The sequence below is a fragment of the Haliaeetus leucocephalus genome, unplaced genomic scaffold, assembly GCF_000737465.1.
Source record: "Haliaeetus leucocephalus isolate CR32 unplaced genomic scaffold, Haliaeetus_leucocephalus-4.0 Scaffold228, whole genome shotgun sequence".
NCBI lineage: Eukaryota > Metazoa > Chordata > Aves > Accipitriformes > Accipitridae > Haliaeetus > Haliaeetus leucocephalus.
This window is the reverse complement of record NW_010972664.1, coordinates 19,602,692-19,619,656: the sequence shown is the minus strand read 5'-3', so window position 1 is coordinate 19,619,656 and position 16,965 is coordinate 19,602,692. Positions and strand designations below refer to the sequence as shown.

Sequence of the window (16,965 nt, the reverse complement as noted above, 5' to 3'; positions counted from 1 at the left end):
TGTGGAAGGCATGCCATAAAATGAAGTTGTATTGATGACTAACGAAGAATTCAGAAATTCTGTAAGAGTCCTGGGTGAATATTATTTGGGAACAACCACCTCGTTGACCCCACTAGTGGCGATCACATCCACATAGTTTGAACTGTAAGCAAAACAGCGGAGCTGGGACGATGTGTTGCAGCACCTCCTGTGCAAATGAATAGGGACTCATGTAGCCAGAAGTCCTTGTGTTAACAGCTTGCCCAGATGTCCTTAAGCTGGGTCAAAGTTATATGCAAGCAAGGATCAAAGCTTGCTGGTGTGGGTCTATATCCCACAAAAGTGATGTTCCCTTTCTGAATCATCTCTTCACTCTTATCTGCTGCTCCTTTCTGCTCTGGGCTACTGACATCAATGGATTTTGGATCAGCCCCCCCTGAAAATTTTTGAAGCAAAATAAATAAATTTATTTTAGGAGTGCTTCATCGTACTCTGTCATAAGAGCTTTTATTTTTTATATTCTGCTCAGAAATACTAGTGAAGCAATGAGCATGTGCAAAATACTCACCCTTATGGAGCAGTGTCAGTGTTTGTAGGCTTGCTGCGCAGCAGCTGATACCCGTGCTCAGCACAGCTTTTTCTGGCTCCCAGAGGCATGATTGAAGGACAGCAGTGGCAATTCACTGAATGGGAGGATGGGTCTGGGGAGGGAGTCAAATTCACTGCATAAAAATTAAAAGGTGGGTTACAGTGGCAGGACAAGAGAGGGCCTGAGTGGGGACCCCAATGAGTATGAGATTTTCAGCTGTGCTTGGTGATGCTTGTAGCTTCACCATGGAGTTTCACCTTTTTCTGATGAAGACTCGTGAGAAATTTAATGGAAGCACCATGAAACTCCTTTGAACAAAGCAGTCTTGGTTTTCTAGTCATACAGTGACCTAGCACCATAGATCCCTGGCCTATAACAGCAGTTCCTATGTACCACAAAGAACTGCATGGTTAATAATGATGAAGAGAAGGATCTTGCAAAACTCCTATTTTTAGTGCATGCAAAATAACCCTGGGAAATAAGCCCCCTTCACATTTTAGAGCCAATTCAGAACTAATTTATTGTATTTATTTTTTAATTGCTCCCTTATGACAGCTAACACAAGTACTCCACATAATCCTTAAGACTTGTCTGATGCTCTCACAGCCAAATATGAGCGCAGTATTATTTTCCTGCTCCCCAGGTGATCATCTTCTGATGTGCTCATCTTAAATGAGAATGTAAGTTCCTTGGGGCAGGAAATTATACTTTTGTTTTGAGCCTACCTGCAAGTGTGATTAAAATAACCCTCGTTCTTAGTGTCACCTGGTAAGTTGGTCCTCTCTGATTCAGGGGGCTGTCGCTGCAAGGAACTAGATATGCTTTTCTTGGTATTCTGTCAAGACTTTTGTCATATCTCTGAACTCAAATTGTCGAAGACCTTCTGTTTTGTGTTTGCTCATTCTATAATTTTGTTTCTTTTTTTCTTCATAGGTAAGTCTGTGCTTTCTAATCCTCTCCTGATTGTCTTTAAAGTAATGGTAAGTAATTTGATTTGAATGCTTTTTACAATGACATTGCTAAGTAACTTGGATTGGCAACAAAACTGCCATTGTTGTGTGCCTGCCTGTGTTAAAGTTGGGAGGGAAATAAGAGATGACTAGATGTGCAGAGCCTGTTCTGAGTTCTAGTCACTGTTAAACACCTTGATGCTGTTGAGAGCAATTGTGGTAAATGCCAATATCTCGCTGTAACTAATTAGCATCCATCAAGTTATGCTCAAGTATCGAAGCATCTTGTAATCCAAATGGTATCGGCTACTTCTTTTATGATACAGCTAGCAATATATTGTTCTGGAGTTGGAGTGGTTATTTGTCGGGGGGGGAGCGTATTAATAAGATCCTGCAGGGCAGTGCTTTTTGATATAGTTGTAGTGGGAGGTATAGTTTGCAAAGCATTAAGAAACTGTTGTTGGGTAGCAAGGAAGATGGTGTGTTCATATGGGATGGGATATTAGCAGAATTGCTGGGTTTCCGAGGGATGTTTTGTGTTCATCAGAAACTTGATATGTTCTGTATGGCAGCTGTCCTCTACCGTGACAACTGAGTTCTGCTGAAGGTCTGGTAAGTCAGAGTAAAATGCCAAGACCAAAATGCAGTCTGGACTGGACTGCAAACATGCATCATGTTCGGGTCAGCCCACTGACCCCAAATGGCTGATGGAAGGGAGAGCATGGGTATCTCAGCTAGTGCTAAGTGGCCTGAGATGGGTAAGCAGGCTGTTTCTTCAGAAGAAACTTTTGATCCGTATTTTGAGCCTTGATCAGACTAAAATAACCAGTGTGGGGCAGTTTCCAAATTGCTTGCTATTTTTTGAGTAAAATTCTTCATTTTACAAGTAAACCTCATAGATTGTCTCTCATTGTCTGCCTGATGTGATAAAATGTACAAATGGAATATGTCTGAAGTGTTTGTGGTGTACTCAGATTAAATTTAAAAAGTGAAGTTTGTAGAATTAACAGATTACTTTTCATACTCAGCTACTCTACTGTAGACTTTGTCTCTTGCCAACAATTTCACTTGCATCAATTGAAGTGTTTAGTTTCTGATCATATATTCAGATCACTAACTTAGCAGCAAAGAGTTGTTACCTGGCATGTTGGTGACGGCAAGATGTTTGTACTCCAGGTGTGGTCTGACAACATAATTATGGCCTTGTAATAATTTTTTTAAAAGCCTCATTAAAATAAAAAAAAAAAATCCATCTTTTACTCAGGTAGGCACTTCATTTAGTGGTTGAAGAGAGTAGGTGGGAACTTGAGTTATCGAGGTCCTGTACAAAAATATGTTGGTTTTTTGTGTTTTTTGTAAAGTCTGGGTTAGGTCTGGTGCTGAAGTCAACAGCAAATCTTTTTTTTTTTTTTACCTGCATCTTTCTGCATTGTTACATGGTCCATGATCCTCATGCATACGGAAAGGAGTAAACAAAACTGAGCAAAGTTTGTCATCTATCCTAGTATTTCAAGCTCCATTAGAATCAAAAGGTTAGAGACACTGTTTTCAATATGGCATAGGACAAAACTATGTTGTGTGACAGCAAAGGGAGAGTAAATCAAAGTGCCTAAAATGACATTAAAGATTAGGGACAAAACTCAAAAGCACCTCAGCTGCTCAGGAGCTTGTCTTCCTGAAAATCAAAGGACTTGGGGATTTGAATTCTTTTTGAAAATGGGACTTGTTTTTTGAAAGCTACTTTTGAAAACATACCCTATGCATTTAGAAACTTGTTCATTCTGGACCTATTGAACGGTCTTATAAAAACAGTTTTGCTTGCTCTGATGTACAGGTTACTGTGGTTTGTTAGTACTTGTACGTAGTCCACTGATCAAGGGAAAAACCTTCCAGGCAGCTGGTATGGGGTGACTTTGCCACATAGCAAAGTATTGTGGGATGGTTCTTAGTGCAGCATAGGATACGTGGAAACCTCTGGATTATCCGGTCCAGCTCTTGCTCTTGTGTAATATTCCTTTCATAAATTTGCAACGTGATTGGGGTGGCTTTCCCCTGATACTGAAGTTGGAGGGCGCTGTCTAATTTCACTGCTCTGAAGGTTTAAAAGCCTCTTTTTAATTCCCAGTCTAAGTGTATTCATGGCCAGTTAACATCCATATGTTATGTCAACATGATCTCTTAGTTTAAAGAGCTCTTTTTCCTCCCTGGTGCTTACCCATCTGATGAATTTATAGTCCGTAATCACATACCCCTTCATCTCTTGCTACCTTTTTCTCCTGTCTCCCTGTGTGTTCGCACAGGGAACAGAGGGAAGGGTCTCCAGGAGATCTCCTGAGCTGATGCAACGTTTTCTTGACAAGCTATTGGGCAGCCATGATGCAGCCGAACAAATCTTCACCTCAAACAGCCTGATGTATCGAGTTTACGTGGGAGAACAGGGCTATAAAAATTGCAACCCTGTGCTGCTACAACAGTGCTAAAGTGGCCAGATGGATGTCAACCTAGCAATATAAGGGCTCCCAAATCTGCACAGTGACATCTGATGGCATATTTAGTGCCGGTGCTCAGATGGACTTTGCTGCAATGTTTCTTGAACACAGCTGCTAGTCTGTGAGTTTTCTTTATTAATGAATCACAAAGAGGCACTGGGAGTGGATGTATAGTTATAAGTGATTGCTCTGCAAATATTTTTTTTTTTCTTTCTGGCTTCTAAATTACCTGCTTAGTATTTTAGGGATTGCAAGTTGGTGGAAGCGGTGTGCCTAAGGGCCATTTGCGCTTCTGGAAATCTCCCCCATAAAGCAGTTCTCGGTCAACCTTTCAGGGGTGAGTTTTGTTTGGGGGGTTCTGTAGATGCCTGTCCAGAGCCTGTCAGTCACTTTACGACCATATGTCGGCATCTGATGTGAAGATGGATTCCAAAAAATATGCAAAGCGTAGTACCTGCCTGTGCCTTTAAAGAGCTCATGAATCTTCAGAATTGGTGCTCTGGCCCATTTTGTACCTTTGAATGAAGTTTTCTAAACAGGTGTTATGCAAGGTCTGAGTTAGGGTATGAGTTTCACTGAATTTCATGTGTCTTGGGCACCGCTGCACTTCTGAAAATATCATGGAGTTCTGCATAGTCAGTTCTATTCCCAAGGCTCAAGGAAACCATTTCCTGACCAAGATCAACAAATGGCTCCCATAATACTCTTGGCTATTGCCTTATAACAGACAATTTCACTCATTTTTGTTTTACCTTGCTTGTATTTCCTTTTTAGGTTTACAGATACCACTGGCACTCAGATGTAGCACTGGTATCCTTCCATTCTGCTTTGGTCTCTTGCTTGCTTTTTACGCTCTTTTCCACAGAATTTGTGTGAACCTATAGAAGAGTGACTTCACAAGCAGAAAAATTCATTTCGGCAGAGGGGCTCACCAATTAAAAAAAAAAGAAAAACCAACCAACCAAACAAAAAAACCCTCTTCTTTCTGAAAGTCCATGTGGAGTGATAGAGTCCTGAGCAGAAATAGCATGGTGTTAGGTAGTAAGCAAAAAGCTGCTCTGCTGGATAAATCATCCCTCAAAGAGTTTTCCTTATGGAAGTTACTGGTGTGCATGCTGGCTAATTTAGCTAATAACACATTCTTACCTCCACCCTTAACTATTCCAGTTACACTGAGTATTTCTGGGAGGAGTTGCTAGATATCCCTGGCCTTTCACTACTGGTCCATTCCCGCTGCTGGTAAATGTAGATTAGGCAGTTGGTGCTCAGTGTATCATATAAATTTGCTGCAATTAATCTACAGAGTCTTTTGCCAAACATCTAGTGCCTGCTAAGCTGTTTCTTGCAGAAGCCAGGTGGGCAGTTGGCAAGAACTGCTCGTTAACAGTGGGAAATGCCAGTTCAGATTGGATCACATGCAACCCACCAACCACCCCGGCGCTGAAAGTGCTGCTGCTGCTGTTTGCATAGAGATGTCGTTCCACTGCCGCAGGGTCCTAAGGTCTCTGAGCCATTTCATTGCCATGTGAGGCCACGTTTTGGTTTTGGTTTTTTTTTTTTTTGGCAACTGCATGCAGTGGGGAGGTCTTGCTAAGAAAACACAGGCAGTGTCAGGGAGTGCGGCTGAGGGTTCAGCCTGGGGCTGATGCTTTGACCAAAGAGTGAGGAATAAATAGGATTTTGTTGGCAAGTTTCCACATCTTCTGCTCAGCTGAAGTACCGTAAGGTGAACTTGCATGTATTTGGTATGGCACCATTACATGCATGGAATTAGGATCCATTTTCCCAGTTATCTCCAATTCACGCTCCACGGTTCAAGTTGTGTGTTGTCTGCAATGATTCTCAGCTTCGTGTTTCTAAACTCTCACCTGTGCTTGCCTCGGAGGACATACTAAACCCTGGCTTTCAATCACAGCAAACCACAGAATCCCAGAAGACTTGGCCCACAGCTAACGTGCTACTGGCTGCACAAAAGAGCTGTGTTCACGATGCACCTCCGAGTGTCTCTTCCCAGTGGGTGACCATGGGAATAGGAAGCTCGTTTTTGTAAGGCCGTCAGTGACTGCTATTCATTAGTATCTGGCATCAGCCAAGTGATGATGTAGCAATAGCCGTGGGTTGAAGGGCTCCTGCAGAGGTCACACACCGGAGGAAAAGGAGGGAGAGATCAGCATCTAGCATTTGGGGGGTGCTTTATTCTTGTCTCATGCCATTCCTGCTTTCTCCTCTTGCCTGTTTTTTCTTTTCTCTCTTTCATAGCTCTAATGTCTGTTTGTTAAAATAATCATTTTTTCTCTGCATGAGCTTCTGTCATTAGATGAAAGGTCATGGATATAATATGAATCTGGAACGATAAATACAGCGCAAAATGGATTGAAATGCACACGGCAAAGAGGGTTTCCAATTAAAAAACACTTCGCCGAGCTTGCACCAAACAGACAGCCACGCAGCCTCTGATTTCTCTTTGCTTATAATTAGCTGCCATTGAAAGTTAATTACTTTCAGGACTAAAGGAAGTGAAAATAATAAAAAGGGAAAAAGCATCTTTTGGAAAGTTGTGCCTAAACTAAATCTCTTCTTGGAAAGGTTTTTGCATAGCACCTGTTCCGTGGACATGAAAATCCAAATCAAGTTCTTCATGTCCTAGAAATTAGAGATGGAAAAGGCATGTGTGAGTACATCTAGCACGTGGGATGTGTTCTTGGGTTACTTTGAAGGCTCTGCCTCTGGAGTCTGTTCCAGAAGGTATACAGAGATTCCAGCTGAGATCCCAGATGCGCTGGTACGATGTGAAGGATAGGTGCTGCAGAAAGGCAGAAGCTCTGCTACCCATTTGAGACCATGTCCTCGGGACCCATTCCAGCAGACCATTCCCACCCAGTCCAGAGACCCTTCCCTCATCTGTCCCAAGTGCCTCAAATGATGGTGGTCTTACTGACCTCTCTTTTCCTATCCTGCTAGCTGAATTTTAAAATTATCTGTGACTAGGTTTCCTGAATTAATTCCTTTCACCTTTTTTAGTTTGCTTATGGGGGAAATGTGGGTTGTTACAGTGCGACAGCGAGGTGTCCACATATAAGGGTTTCCCCATAGTCATGCTTTATGCCGGGGTACCTACTCTAGTTAGAGCATGCATTGGTCACAAGTGTCTTGTTTTGAGCTGTTAGAGGCTTGTATGTGCAAGTGGCAGTGTAGTTAATTATTATAAAATGCAATCCTGTTGTTTTAGACTATGCATTAGTGATGCTTCCTATAGGGCAGTAAAAAAAAATTAAAAAAAAAATCAAACAACTAAAGGCTGGGGAGAGGCTGGTTGTTATCGATGCCCCCAGTTTTAGAGCCCCACACTTGAAAACTGAGAAAGCAGTGCGTGTTTTCAGCAGTTCTCGCTGTACTTTCTGGGGATGAGGTTTTTGGTGTGTTTTCAAGTTGGGCATCTGGAGAAGCACCCATGCTTTCAAGTCACTGCTGACTTGAATCAGTCTCCATAAGGGACTGTGGGACTGTGTGCACCTCCTCCATAAGAAGCTGCAAGAATCCTGGAGAGAGAAACAAGTGCTATTTCTCTATAGAGGCAGTAAATTAAACTTCTAACGCAAAGAAGGCAGGCGTAAGTCTCACATTCCTCATATTCGCTCAGGATCCATGAATCAAATAGATATTTTCATCTATTGCGTTGTTATTAATTATATCAGTAGACTACCCTCCACTGCAGGTGAAGCCTTTGTATATTTAAGAGAACATGACAGGTTGTGTTAATTCTAGAAGAAAGAACCGTGTTCCTATTCCTTACGGCATGAGGAATAATCTTCAAAATGCCAGCGAGTGTTAAATTCTCTACCAGCACAAGGTCTTTCCAGCAATTGTTGAGATAAAGGGAACCCATTCTGGGCATCTAACTTGGTGTATAAGGGCTCTGTTTCTACAGTGTTACATTTAGGATTTCCTTTCTCCTACCGGCACCATAACATGGAAATACTCATAAGACTAGGAAAGAAGGGAGCGTGGAGAATCTATGCTGAGTATTTGAGCAAGATCTTTAAGTAGAAAAGGGAGAAAGGTGCTTCAAGAGGACAGAGGAGCAATGGTTGATAAGGAGTTGATAAGCCTTCCCTTCCTCTTTGTGAAAAGAGAATACAAAAATCCATGCAACTAAGAGGGCAAAACCTTTTTCCCTTCTCTTTTTTTTTTGTTTTGTTTTTTTACTAATCCATCTCATGGTTTTTAGGTAAAAGGAAGACTTGGGAAAAATGCAATAGGCTTGTTAGATAGCTGGAACAACCCAACTATGAGTGAACTGGTACCACCACTCAAAGCTGAAACCAAGACCTAGACTGCAGACTTCTGGGAAAGGTTTGTTCAGCAAAAGGGATATATGAAACGAGTTTAGGAAAATAGTTACCCGATGTGAGAGAGAGATGCTGGTAGTTTGTGACTCTCCTGTGGGGGGGAAAGAAGCAGGGTTTGTGGTCTTTAACTACAGGTAGTACCTAAGGATTTTTTTTTTTTTTTCCTCTTGGCGTTGCTTTGTAGGAGAAGAATGCGCAAGTATCTGGACCACATATACATCCTCTGACCTATGCTGCCAGTGTTATTAACTACAGATGGACAAAACTGTAGCGACTTAGAGGTTCATTCTCCCTGGTTACATTTCTGGCACTGCTTCTGCCAGTTTTGCAGGGGCAAATTAGACCTTTTTGTGGTTGCTTTGAGCTTTTCTTCTAGACACAGAACCAAGAGAGGTATCCTTAATCCTTCCCTACTATAGAAAAGGACAGCCTGTCATCTGAGGAGCCACGCTCCCTTTGAGCCAGAGAAACATGGGCATTCCTATACCAAAGAAGTAGAGTTCTTGAAGGCAGTTGGGGGAAGCCTTTGGAGGGTCAGGAGGGAAGTACAGCAATTTCATTTCACTTGGAGTCACCATGGCAGCAAATTACTTCTCTTTCCTTCCCCTTCCTTGTTTAAAAAGAAAATGGGGAGTAACAATGGCAAGCAAGGCCTTCAGCTACAGTGAGCAGTAGAAACTCATTTACAGCTGAAAAATATATAGAAAAGAAGTCAGGAAACTATTGAATGATTTGTAAAAGGAGCATGGTTTTCTTGTTTGCTGCTGCATTCACTGTCCTCTATGTTAATCTCTGAGAAGAGAGACAGGCCATTTTCTCAGCCAAGAACAATTTACCTGTGTGTTGGCACACAGTTAAGAGCAATTTAGAAAACAAAAAAAAATATATCTCATTCCAAATTAACATTTAGCTGGTGAGTTTAGGGGAATTTTTTTTTCTTTTCCCTCCCATTCAGAAGTTAAGAAGTGGGAGCATTCTTGCTCCCTGGTGCATTTTCCTTCAGGTGCAGGCATTACTGTGAAATACTGAAAAGCGTGATACTGGAGTCTCATCTGCAGGGATTGTACTCCAGGACTTGGAGTGCAGGATAGATATTGAGGGGTAGCTGTAGAGCAGCTCTGGTCCCTGACTCTATGATGGTGGCTCACCATTTGCACCAGCTTTGATATTGTGACTCTGATCTCGCAGCATCTTTTCACATCTCTCTAGTGCAGGTATGACTAAGAAATCAGTACCACTAAGCCTTGTCCTTACACTTTGTGAGCCCTGGGTTTTTGCCAGCAGGCTTCTTAGCTGCTTTATGGAGGAGGAGGGTATAACCAGAATTACTTCTCGATACAAACCAACAGTCTTGGATCAGGGGGTGAAAAAGCTGTTCCTCCCATCCACCTCTGGTACCCCCATAATCACAGCAGTGACCAAGGAATCACGTGAGCACATAATTTCCAGCTGCTGCTGCTATCCCCTTCCCTCTTGGTCCCTGTTCAGCAATCCCATAATGTGTGTGTGTGGCTGCGGGGCTGTACTGGAGGTAACAGACTTCCCCGATTCTACAAATCGTGTTTCAAAATCATCATGTGGTCAGGAGGTAGAAAACTCGCCTCCCAAACCTCACAGCCCCATGGGGAGGTGGAGCTGCACGGGAGTCTCTGATCCGACGGCTGCAGCGTCTCTCTGAAGCCCTGCTAGAGGAGCTCGGTGCGATGGTCTCAGAAACAGCACGTGGCTCGGGAGTCATACGCTGTCTGCCTTGAAAGAATGGGATGGCCTGTGCCATCAGTGCTTTCTGGATGATTTGCTGAACCAGGAGAGATGCATCCACCCAACATCAGCAGCTAGTAGGAATGCTTAAGACAAATAGGAATAACCTACTGATTTCAGAAGTGTAACAGCCTCTTTCTGTTAGGGGAGAAAGCTCCTGCCCTGCTGTTGCCCATGCTCTACCTTTTTTCCTGGGTAAGGAAGGGATCCCCTTCTGCCTGCCAGCACCAAAATCCCTCAAACCCTCACGAAGGTCAATACCTGACATCAGTCAACCATGGCATGGAGCTCAGTGAAGCTGGCAGAAAGGGAGAAAGCCAAATTATTTAGGTGGAAGGGAGTATAGCGTTTATGTGGGGTGAGGATAGCCTTGGCTACATCCACGGGGATGCTTGTGCGCAACTGTTAGGAACTGGGAAGGAGTGTCGTCCCAAAGCTATTCAGCTCTGCTTGCCACACCGGTGACTGGGAAAGCAGACCAGATGGTTCTCTTCCCCTTCCTTTGAGTGTCTTCTCCAGCAAATCCCGTAGGCATAAAGGGGCCTTAGCGTGGAGGTGGCAACACCTATCCCCTGTCTTGGAAGGGAAATTTCTGATTTGAGGCTTTTGGTTTTAGCGTGTTCAGATCTGGCATCAGCACTCGGATAACCTGGCAGTTGATGGAAATGACGGGCCAGTCTCCCTGTGGCTTATACCTTTTCCAGCAGGGAAAGCTGTTGACTTGGAGATCCAGAAAGAGCAGCTAGTGCTTAAAGGCGTGGAAAGGGGTGCAGGTGATGCAGGATGCTATGCAAGTAGAAAACTTGATGGAGGGGTAGTTCTTTTCAGCACCTAGCACAGAATGGGTCAGTATGTTAGCAGCTGGGAGAAGACATAATTTTCAAGGAGACCTTCCCTCGTTCCTCTCCTATGCAAGCCAGAGAGGTGGCAGCAGTGGTTCCTACTCAGATGATCCGTATAGAGGCAGTGTCCTTGGCTTACCCTTATCTGTTCACACGGCTGCGGCACAGCTGCGTTTTTGCTGAGGTGGATGCTGGGGGCCAGATGGAAATGCCTTGTGCGTGGCCAGGTGGACCACCCCAATCTCATAAATGCCTGCCCTGCTCCACAGTGCCCCTACTGACAGGGATTATTAGAAAGGGCCTGGGGTCTCTGCCTGTTTGCTTGCTGCAGGATAAAGCCCCCTGTATGTGCATGCACTCATCTTCCAACTCCCACATTTACTGCAGAACATCACTTGAAAATAAACATGTGCACAGCTCTAGAAGTAATCCTCTTGCTAGTTGTATACAGTGCATGTTCCGTCTCATCCTACTCCTTCCTTCCCTGTTAGAAAGCACCTATCCCAGCTTCCCTGGAGCAGTCCACCCCATCATCTATTCTGCTGCTGTACATGCCATGTCTCTCTCCTTTTTTATTTAATTTAATAAAATGAGTGCGTGTGTTGATTTGCATATTCATGGATCACTTGATTAATAATTGATGAGAGGGCCTGGGGCAGGTGGTTGAGAATAAAAAACATTTAGCAGAGAGCAGAGTGGAAGGAACAGATCCCTGGCTGGCACATGTCCATGGAGGGAAGAGCTGCCGGGGGCTGGCAGGGAGGGAAGGGGAGAGCGAGAGGCAGAGTAGACACAGCATTGAATGTCACCAGTGGAATGTAATTTTGTCGATTTAAATAATTAATCATGTCCTCAGAATCTGCGACATTTCAGTCCCAGGGGCTTTTTCCTTTGTGGAGTTATTGCCAGGAGAGCAGGGGCAGGGAGGTTTTTCTCCTTGGGATGGGAGATGAGGACAGGGAAGAGATTGTGGGGAGTCACTTGATGGATTGATGTCTTTACTAGTATGAATCTTGAGAGTTCAGAGGAACCTGGTGTTCAGTATCCTAAAGCCAGGACCCGTTCGCAGGCACTGCTGCAGTGCTGTGGTTCTCCGACACGGCTGGTGTGATTGAGCTGTGCTAAAGTGGGAGATGAAGCATCGTTCAGACTGGGTTATCGTCCCACAGAGAGCCCAGTCCTGTAACTTCTGTTCCCAGCCTGCATCTGTGCTCTGTAGTCAAAGCCAGCTTCCCCAACAACTCCTGCGTGTGTCTGACTTATGGGTGGAGGACTAGGAAGAAGCTCCATAATTTAAGGGGAGGGGTAGCATTTAAAGGCATTTTAATGCCAGATGTAACTGCTGGTTTCAGATGCTGCAAGACCTCATTCCTAGGACCTTCCTGGCAGGAGGGATCAACCACGTGAGAGAAGAGGGGACAAAAAAAGCTAGGAGCACAACAGCTTCTTGGGATCTCATTCAACGAAGCAGGAATGTTGGCTGCCTCTCACCTCCACGGATCCCTACCCTGCCCGCTCCTGGAAGGCTTTGCAACGCTAACTTGCCAAATGTAAATACTGCTAGGCTTAGGCTTAATGGACCTCCAGGGTTTGAGGGCAAGAAAGTAAGGTATGGCTTTGTGCTTTTTTACAGTGATCAGAATACATATATATATATTCTGAATACAGATGTCCTGTAGTGTTCACCTTGGGATTTGTTGTTGTTCCTTTTCTGCTAAATATGCTGCATTTTGCATGACTTGGGAAAAAGATTGTTTTGGTTTGCTCCCTGGAAACTGTCATCAGTGGCACGAAGTATTACTGGGAGTAATTAATCTATTAATGCCGGCATGGCAGAGGTAGGGAGACCTGGCTAACGTGGGAGCACTGGCAGAAGCTCTAGTGTTGCTTGCAGTTGTGAAATTAATGGTTTTAGTTCTCAGCTTCGTTATTAAAGCTGTGAAAGCCAGTAGCTGTTTTCCTGATTGTGACTGTATAAGCAGAGCAGGCTGGTGCAAAGTCTTCCTGCTGTGTCCTCAAATGCTGGGGCTACTCTGAATCCATTTAGCAAAAAAAACAGATTTGGGTCTGGAGCGATTCTTGCCCAGGACTGAAGTCTGATCCTCTCTCCATTCCTGTTGCTGGTGACAGGATCGGTTGGGGAAACTTGGATCTGTAACAGGGATTTTTTTCATATCCCAGTAGGTGGTTTGATGGTTTATTTATGAATGGTCTTCGCAGATAAAAACGAAAGCAGCCTTTAATAACAGCCCAAGGGAGGCACTGACCATTCGCTTCCATTAAAGTCTGTCTATTAATAAATAGTAAGATGATACATTATGGAACAGAGATAAGTAATTAGGTAAATCGTAAGTAGTTGTTATTAAATTATTATATAGTATTTAATAATACAACTCTTCTCATACTATTACACTGTTTCCTGCTGGAGAAAGGGATCAGTTCTTTGCACCCTCAGTGCTCTGGTGTGGCTTTTCCCAGTGTTCCCAGCTGGGATTGCTGGGCTATAGATTAGCTCTGAACTACTTGCCCCCATGTCTGCACCTCTACTGGGATTCTGCTAACTCCAGTGGTCTGCTACATCTCTTTGGTATCTTAAGCTACATGGGAATCTTTCTGCTATCTTTCTTGACTATCTTACATTTAAAATGGAATTATTCTTCATCTGAGGTGCTTCCTCCCTTCTTTACGTGCAGGTAGTCTCTTCTGAGCACTGGGCCATACCATCGTTTTGAGGGCACCATCTTGCAGCCCTACCTGTGTACATAGCGAGGGATTTGGGGTCAGGATCCCCACTGGCACAGAAGGTGCACTGGGGAAGCAAAGCATCGTTTCATGAGCTAGCATTTGGGCATTGCAGAGATTTCCCTGACAAGAGCCTTGGCGCGCCGTGTTTTTTTAAGCCTACTGGGAAAAACATGTCTGGTCTTTTGCTTGCTTTGGCTTGTCTGTTCAGGACAAAAGAGAACAGACGAAGCTTCAGTAATGTGGAACAATCCTGGTATCCTATGGCTCTGCCTTATTTCAGGACTTCGTACGTGGTTGGGTGATACTGTACTCCTACCCGCTTCCCCCTCCTGAAAATCCTTCAAGAACTCGGAGGACTGGTTTGAATCGGCATATAAAATACAGCAACTTCTCTAGACTTTGCAACCAAATCTTCTGAGCCAGAAAAAAAGATGAATTGAACATATTTAATGAGTGTAGCGGGATACATTTTTGTATATTTTCCACACCTGAGGTAGAAAGATTCTAGTAGCAAATACCAAATAAGTAAGAGTTCTTTGAAACCTTTTTTGCTTAATACCAAAGATGGGGGGGGGGAAGGTCCTGGGTTCGATTTGACCTAAGCTTCTGAGCAAAAGTTAATCCTTATTTTAACAGGACTTTCACTCATTCTACTAATTGAGAGCCCATGATCCAAGAGAATTGGCTGCGAAAGCAGGTAGAAAAAAAGAGCACGTGGGATGAGTGTAGCTAGACACCTTTATTCTGTCTTTCTGTGTACCTGCACGTGGTAAATTCAAAGTAAATGTTCACATCCAAACAAACTCGAATGGAAGACATGACAAGTGTTGGACATGAATTCTGCATATATGTCTCTCTGCAGCAGAGGTTCTCATCCTTGTTTTTGTAGGGACTTGAAATTCACTCCTGGATACCAAGCCAGGCACATCACTTTAGCTAGATCAATTTTCTCCTTTTGCAGAGAGTAGTTCAGTCTTCCTCGGTCTCTTTAGTACTTTTGCCCCTATTATCACTGTGTCTAATCACAACCGTTGAGATGATTATCTGCGTATGTCTCTGGTGGAAAGGAAATGTTATTCTTCCCATTTCACAGAAGGGGAGAGAGACACCACGTAACTATGTGACTAATGCAGGGTCCCAAGGGAATTAATTGAAAGCGGTGTCTAGGGAAAACTGCAGGAAACACGAGTTTGGTACCGAGTGCCGCCTTACTGAGTGGCTGATTCTGCAACATGAGTCCCACTCCCTGGGATCTCATCGGAGATTCATCAGTTCGTTTTCTACTTGCAAGCTGGTGATAAACACCAGCCTCTGCCAGCCTAGTCTGTGATTTAACATAAGTGCATCTCGGCAAAGTTGCTGATTCGGTTGACTGGAGATTTTCCACATCTGGATAATTTTAGTCAGAGTTAACTTTCTTGCAACTTTCTTGATTTTTTTTTTTTTTTTTTTTATTTTATTGGCATCTGAGACTTTGGCCTGTGGCTGCGGGAAGGAAAGGCTGTATACAGAATCCAGCTCTGTAAACAAGTTTCTACAAAACCTGAAGGTAGAGGATGGTGGCTTGTAGTTCAGGCCTGTCTCATTGCTAACCTCTTTTTGCTATGTAGTTAACCTCAACAGCGTTTGTAGGCATATTATACCTGTCTTACAACTGTCCTGCTGGTACCATGCACAATTAATATGACGCCTGGGAATGTAATACATGCTTCATGTCACAGAATTTAATTCATTTAGCAGTTTTCTTCCCTGGATATATCTTGGCTAAGGTCAGTGAATTTGCACTGAAATTTCGTTTGTCTCTCCGTGCACATACTGCTGCATTACCACAAGATCCCAATTAACAATGTCAGACACATTTTTCTCCTTTTCTTCTAATAGGAGAAGAAAACGCACAATAAGCTGATTTTTCACAATGCTTTTCAGCACACAGGCCTTGGTACAACCTAGGGAATACCCTTCTATTGCTAAAAATAATAGCGCTAAAGTCTTTGCCCAACTGTTAACTAAAATTTGTATAGCATGGTGGATAAATCATCTGCTTAGTACGTCTGAAGCATTATGTTCCAATCCTGTTAAAGTTGTAGTTATTCAATATTTCAATTAACTCTTTTCTGCTGATATGATTATATATTAATTAAATCTTGCTAATATTTCCATAGCCATGATAGAGGAATATATTTGATCAGATATTTCTTTTCATGTGTATGAAAGGCCTGCTAGGGAGAGAGCTGCAGAACTGTAAAGAGATACGCTATCTTTAAACAGAAATTACTTTAAGGAAAGGGCTGGCTGTGGGAGATGCTTGCGAGCATCTCTCTCTGTTGTGTGATCCTGGTTTTTTTCCACCGTGCAAGTGCAATTGGGCCTCAGCAGAGGCAAAATTGTAAGAAAAGCCAGAATCGCAAAGAAGTGGTGATACAGCAGGTTGCACTTCTTTTTAGCTAGTCCTGTAATGATATTCCTGTGTAGCAAAAGGATTTCATAGATGTTGGGAGCATTTTCCCATACGGACCCATTTCAAACCATAAATTTCGGTTCCTGTGATGCTTTCAGTAAATACAGGTGGTGTTAAGCCACCAGGCTTTCCAGGGTCTAAACGAGGCAATTGAATTTTCATGGTGCAAAGCTGAATTCTCCCTGTGCTTTCTGTTGGAGGATGATCTTCCTCTCCAGCCCTTCTCCTGTGCTGTTTAAGGGCATTCCTGCATCTCTTTGAGGGCGAGTGAAGTGGGTCCCATTGCCATATTTTGAAACCAGGTTTTCTGTAAAACATAGGGAATGAAGCTTTGCTTTTTATGAGCAGCATAGGAGAGAACTGTGGCTAACTCAGCCCCTGCTTTCTCTGCCTGCGTAAGCCTGTGAACCGTTCCAGGGCTGGCATGAGCTGGTCTTAATTTCTGCCTTGTTTCATTTTGACCATGCAAGCAGCTCACTTGTGTGTAGCTGGGCTGCTTTAATCTCTTGCTCCTTTCCTTGCTTTGCTTACTGCCTGCGTGCAGTGATTTGGATCCACCCTACAAATCCTGTGGGTACTGCCTTATGAAATCATCAGCTTCCTCTTCAATTTTTTTATTTTTTTTTCCGCTTTTTCCTTGCTGTCACCCCCCTCGTGCCGCAGTCCCCGTCAGTCACGGGGTGCCCGGGAGCAGAGGGAACCGTGCTGCCAGCTCTAATGGATGGGCCGGAGCCCCTGGGGTGCAGGGGGTGCAGTGCTGACTGACGGGAAGCCACCTTGGTGGCACCAAACGATAGTCCCTG

At 43.7% G+C, this 16,965-nt stretch overlaps 1 protein-coding gene across 1 annotated transcript in view; it reads left to right on the top strand.

Annotated features, from left to right (window-relative positions):
- LSAMP (limbic system-associated membrane protein) overlaps positions 1 to 16,965 on the top strand; it is a 1,004,442-nt gene that overhangs the window by 324,875 nt on the left and 662,602 nt on the right. The gene's annotated exons all lie outside the window — the stretch shown is intronic.